Source organism: Rhinopithecus roxellana, chromosome 7 (genome assembly GCF_007565055.1).
Source record: "Rhinopithecus roxellana isolate Shanxi Qingling chromosome 7, ASM756505v1, whole genome shotgun sequence".
In the NCBI taxonomy this organism is placed as follows: domain Eukaryota; kingdom Metazoa; phylum Chordata; class Mammalia; order Primates; family Cercopithecidae; genus Rhinopithecus; species Rhinopithecus roxellana.
Genome location: NC_044555.1, coordinates 114,156,293 through 114,162,407, shown reverse-complemented (window position 1 = coordinate 114,162,407; position 6,115 = coordinate 114,156,293).

The following is a 6,115-nucleotide window of genomic DNA, read 5'->3' as shown; positions in this document are numbered from 1 at the left end:
AGCTGCTAAAAAAACAAAATCAGTTTGAATGATAAAGATCTGAGAGTTGTTAGTATACAGGGACTCCAAGTGGTGAAATATATTTTATCTTTTAACCACCTTATTTGTATAACTTGAAACAAAATCAAATCAGAACCAAGAAATATGAATTGGAGTCTATTTGTATTATAAACCTGACTTTGTACTAAACCTTCAAAGTGTAGCCGCCTTTCTAAAGTCACCCAGGGTAGGAAGCATCCCATTTGCTGGGTCTATTAGGAAGAAATGTATTTTTTGTGCCCCCGCTACCTAGTGCCTCACACCACAGGAGTTATCTCATTTATGGTGCTCTTTCTTTTGAAACCCTGGAAATGAGAACGAGCTAGATCTATCCCATAAAATTGCTTTTGCAGATTTAAAAATAAAGATAACATTTTGGCTAATTAATAAATCATTGTGAAAGAATTTCCAATGAAAAAAAGCATATTTAAAACAATTATGTGGGAAGAGTAAAATATAGAAATTCTACTGTTCTATAAGTACACGTAATATAGTGCAGGAATATTACAGAGAAAATTATTGCATGAGCAGAAGGAGTTAATATGCAATTGAAAGCATATCTAGCTACATAATTAAATGGGAAAAGTCATCATTATTTAAAAGCACATGGCATAGGCAAAAGGAGTAGGGTCATTTTCATAATGTCTTTGTGGGTTATGAGCCAAACTTTCCCTAAGAATATGAAACAATGAAAATGAAAAAGGTACTCAGTCTCCTGAAGCTTCTCTCATATGTAACTTCCCAATTAGCCAGGGGTAATATCCAATTGTATCTAAACTACCTGTATCTTTGCACACTAAAATGAAGCATTTCAGAGAAGCATTACAAAGGCATTTCCTTTACAGATTATGTATTTCAAACCTTAGTTTACAGATAAGAAAACTGAGGATCAGAGAGAGGTGGCAACTTGTTCACGGACACAAGAGACGAGTAGATCTGAATCTAAAGTGCAGTGCTATTTTCAGTCCACCACACAGTCATTATTTGTATTTTTTGAGCTTATATATTAGCTTTTCCTACCAAAACCTCTGAAATCTGAAATGGTGGTTCCCAAAAATGTGTTCTTCAGCAAAAGCCAATAAAGCTCAAATTTGTATGTCTTTCTGCTTTACCCTCCACCTATCCAGTAAGAAGAGAGAGTAAAATTGAATTGAATTAAAATAATTAAAAGTTTAAAATTACAAGCAACTATACTAGTTGAGGCAGCTCTATCATCCGTTGGTGTTTTGTTCTTGGTACAACAGGGTGCAAGAACCAGAGTGTCACTCCAAGTAACCCAATGAATCCATAATTGGAATGTGCAAAATTTAAATTTTTAGAGAGTATGGATGTTACATACCTCAATGGTGTCTTATTCTTCAGGATTATTTCCCCTTTTTGAAAACTTGTCTGACTGAGAATAGCGTTAGAAAATAGAGACTATTTTCCTAATTTCTAAAATATCTAAAAGAACATAGATGGGAAGAAAATCTTCAATATTTTTAAAGCCAGAAGATTACCTGATTATAATGGTATATTTAAAAAATTAAAAATATGATAATTACAGGGGGGGGTTTTGTTTTGTTTGTTTGCTTGTTTGTTTGTTTTTTTGGGATGGAGTTTTGCTCTTGTTGCCCAGGCTGGAGTGCAATGGTGCGATCTCGGCTCACTGCAACCTCTGCCTCCCAGGTTCAAGCCATTCTCCTGCCTCAGCCTCCTGAATAACTGAGATTACAGGCATGCTCCACCACGCCTGGATAATTTTTGTATTTTTAGTAGAGATGGGGTTTCCCCATGTTGGTCAGGCTGGTCTCAAACTCCTGACCTTGTTATCCACCAGCCTCGGCCTCCCAAAGTGCTGGGATTACAGGCGTGAGCCACCATGCCCGGCCGATAATTACAATTCTTAAAAATTCTGTTCTGTAATATGTACTTGAGAAAAATTGTATGTGAAGTTCAACAGTCATATAAATTTTCAACACATTAAAAACTGATAGAAATACCTAGAACACAGTTAATCAACTTGAGATCTTTGTTTTACAATGCCAATCATTTTGAATGCTTTTTACACAAAAATGACCAGTCACTTTAACATTAAGTAGACGTGGTGTTTAATATTTACCTCAGTAAAGAATGTGCTTGTTTACATGTTTTCTTGTTTTTTTTTTGTTTTGTTTTGTTTTGTTTTTGAGACGGAGTCTCGCTCTGTCACCCAGGCTGGAGTGCAGTGGCACGATCTGGGCTCACTGCGAGCTCTGCCTCCCAGGTTCACGCCATTCTCCTGCCTCAGCCTCACGAGTAGCTGGGATTGCAGGTGCCCGCCACCACACCCGGCTAATTTTTTTTTTTTTTTTTTTTTTTTTTTTTTTTTTTTTTTTCCAGTAGAGACGGGGTTTCACTGTGTTAGCCAGGATGGTCACGATCTCCTGACCTCGTGATCTGCCCACCTCGGCCTCCCAAAGTGCTGGGATTACAGGCGTGAGCCACCATGCCCGGCCTGTTTACATGTTTTCACAACCTAAAATGCAGATGTGTTTCAAGCAAATATCCATTAGAAAAAAAATGATTTATGCTACAGAGTTTTCAGGGGAATGTACATGCTATAATTTCTGTTAAATATGCAGATCAAAAGTGACTCATTTGCAGCCAAAATGAAGCAGCAGGAACCCAATTTACCTTCCTCCTCAAAACAACTAATAAAGAAGAGCACAAAGCCTATTAAAGAAAGGCTTTCTGGCACTGGATATCTGGCAATGCAGGGCAGTGATGCTAGAAAGAGAAAGAAAAATTGAAGTGAGTCTTACAGTTACCCCAGCTTACTGCCTGAAGAGATTTTCTAATTTATGGCTCTGAGAGGGGGAACTTGGGCAGAGAGCAATAATATCCCTGAGGTAAGGAGAAAGAGCTGGAAACCCAAGAAGTATAAGAAAACTAGAGTTCATAGGGCAGAGTAGAAGTTAATTTCCCAGTGAGTACAGTATAGAGCTTATGTAACTAATCCCTTCCTTCACTCAATCTTTTTTTTTTTTTTTTTTTTTTTTTGAGACGGAGTCTCACTCTATTGCCCAGGCTGGAGTGCAGTGGCCGGATCTCAGCTCACTGCAAGCTCCGCCTCCCAGGTTCACGCCATTCTCCTGCCTCGGCCTCCCGAGTAGCTGGGACTACAGGCGCCCGCCACCTCGCCCGGCTAGTTTTTTGTATTTTTAGTAGAGACGGGGTTTCACCGTGTTAGCCAGGATGGTCTCGATCTCCCAACCTCGTGATTCGCCTGCCTCAGTCTCCCAAAGTGCTGGGATTACAGGCGTGAGCCACCGCGCCTGGATGCTCCTTCACTCAATCTTTATTCCAAGGGCAGAGATAAAGAATACTGGGGCCCTAGTGATCCTCACTGCACCTTTCTCTTAAGGCGTGGATTCCATGCTTGGAGATACAAGCTGAAAAGACCAGTAGCTACTACCCCACATAGTGCTGAATGTGGTCAATCAGACTTTTTCCAGGGGTAGCAGCAGTCCACATAAAAAGAAAGCTCTGAGTAAGTCACAAAGAAGATAATTTTATTTGACACAGTGTGTATTCAAGTTTAAGAGCACTCTCAAAAACAACAACAACAAAAAACATTATAATTAAAAGCAGCAAGTTGAAACCGTAGACAAGCTAATTCACCAGAACCCGGAAAAGAGACATCTACATAGAGCCTTACTGGGATGAAAATAAACCTCAAAAATTATCCCTGCCTAGATATAATTGGATCAGACGGCGGAGCAATTTATGCCCCAGAGCACTGTCAAAACAATAAACAAGTAAAGCAGAAAAAAAAAAAAAAAAAAAAAAGACAAAGAAGAAGTAAAAAATAATTAGCAGAGCCTAAATGTGGGATGGGATAGAATAGAATTGAAGCAGACAGGTTAAAAAATGATCAGAAACAGAAACCTTCTAAAACCACCGTCATTCCTGGTGACTATGTGCATGCCCAAGGCTGCACCTTCTGAGGAACAACACAAAAGGCTTCACGCTGCAGGAGAAATTGACTTCACAAAAATACCCTACTCAAGCAAGCAAAACAAATAAGCAAATGAAAACACAAATAAGCCCTAGTATTGAAGAAGTGGAATCAGTATACAGAATTGCCAAAAGAAATTATCTTGAATGTTCATTTTTCAGCAAAAAGTTATGGTATATTGCAAAGAAACTGGAACAAGTCGCCCATACAGAAGAAAAAAAGTAGACAACAGAAAATAACTAAGAGAAAGACAAAATGTTATAATTAACACTTCAAAGTAGCCATTATAAATGTGTTCAAAGAACTAATAGAAGCCATGTTTAAAGAATTAAAAGAAGCTGTGAGAAAAAATCTCTTCAAAGAAAGAGATAGAAATTATTTTTAAAAAAGTAAATGAAAATTATGGAGTTAAAAATTACAATAATCGAAATAAAAAATATGTAATAGAGGGATTCAACCGTACATTTGAACTGAAAGTAGAGAGAATCAGAAACTTGACTCTAAATAGAGATTAAACAATCTAAAGAACAAATATAAAATAGAATGAAGAAAATAAATAGACCTAAAGTGAAATGTGGCACATTTTTAAGCACACCAACAGATATGTAATGAGAGTACCAGAAGAAGAGGGAAAAGAAGGGAAAGGAAAATAAAAAGAATGGCTGAAAACTTCCTGAAGTTTTTGGGAAACTTCAATCTTCACATCCAAGAAGCTCAACAAATTTTGAACAATCAGCTCAAAGAGATGCACACAGACCCATAGTAAAAATGTTGAAATATAAGACAGAAAAAAAATTAAAATTGGCAAGAGAAAAGTGACTCATCATATACAAGGAAACTTCCATGTAATTGACAGTTAACTTCTTATCAGAAACAATGAAAGTTAGAAGGCAGTGAGATAACATATTTTAAGTGATCAAAGAAAATAAAAATTTCAAGAATATTGAAGAAATCAACCAAGAATTCTATAGTCATCAGGAATATCTTGGTTGGGCACGATGGTCTATAATTTCAACACTTTGGGAGTCCAAAGCAAGAGAATCACTTGAGGCTGGGCATTGAAGACCAGCCGGGCAACATAGCAAGAACCCACGTCTACACGATTTGCTTGTTTAAAAGTATGTAGCACCTCTCCCTTTACTCTCTCTCTCTCGCCATCATGTGAAGAAGGTACCTGCTTCCCCTTCACCCTCCTGCCATGATTATAAGTTTCCTGAGGCATCCTCAGCCATGCTTTCTGTACAGCCTGCAGAACTGTGAGTCAATTAAACCTATTTTCTTCATATATTACCCAGTCTCAGCTAGTTCTTTATAAGAGTGTGAGAATGAAATATAGTCTGAACATAAAAAATGGTGCAGCTGCTATAGAAAACAGCATGGAGGTTCCTTAAAACATTAAAAATAGAACTACCATATGATTCAACAATCCCACTTTTGAGTACTTAACCAAAAGAATTGAAATCAGGATCCTGAGGAGACATTTGAACTTCCATGGTCATTTCAACATGATTCACAATAACCAAGATGTAGAAACAAGCTAAATGTCCTTGGATTGATGAACAGATAAAGAAAATGTGGTATCTGTTTATCTATCATCTACACACACAAAGGAACACTATTAAGCCTTTAAAAGGAAAGAAATACTTCCATATGTGACAACATGGATGAACCTGGAGGACATTACACTAAGTGAAATGAACCAACTAAGAAGGACAAATACTTTATGATTCTGTTTATATGAGGTATGTAAATAGTCAAACTCATGGAAGCAGAGAATACAATGGTTGTTAATCAAGGGCTTGGGAGAGAGGTAAATGATGAATTTCTATTCAACACATATAAAATTTTAGATATGCAAATGGATATGTTCTAGAGATCTATATACATCATTGTTCTTATACCTAACAATGCTTTAATGTACATTTAGAAATTTGTCAAGAAGATAGAGCTCATGTATTTTTTTTTATTCAGGCTAAACCTTCATTCATTCATCTAATATTTAATGAATGCGTTGATATGGCATTGTTCTAGGTGCTGAGAGTATGTTACAGAGCAAAACGGACAAAATCCTTGTCGTCTTGGATATTAATCTAGAAG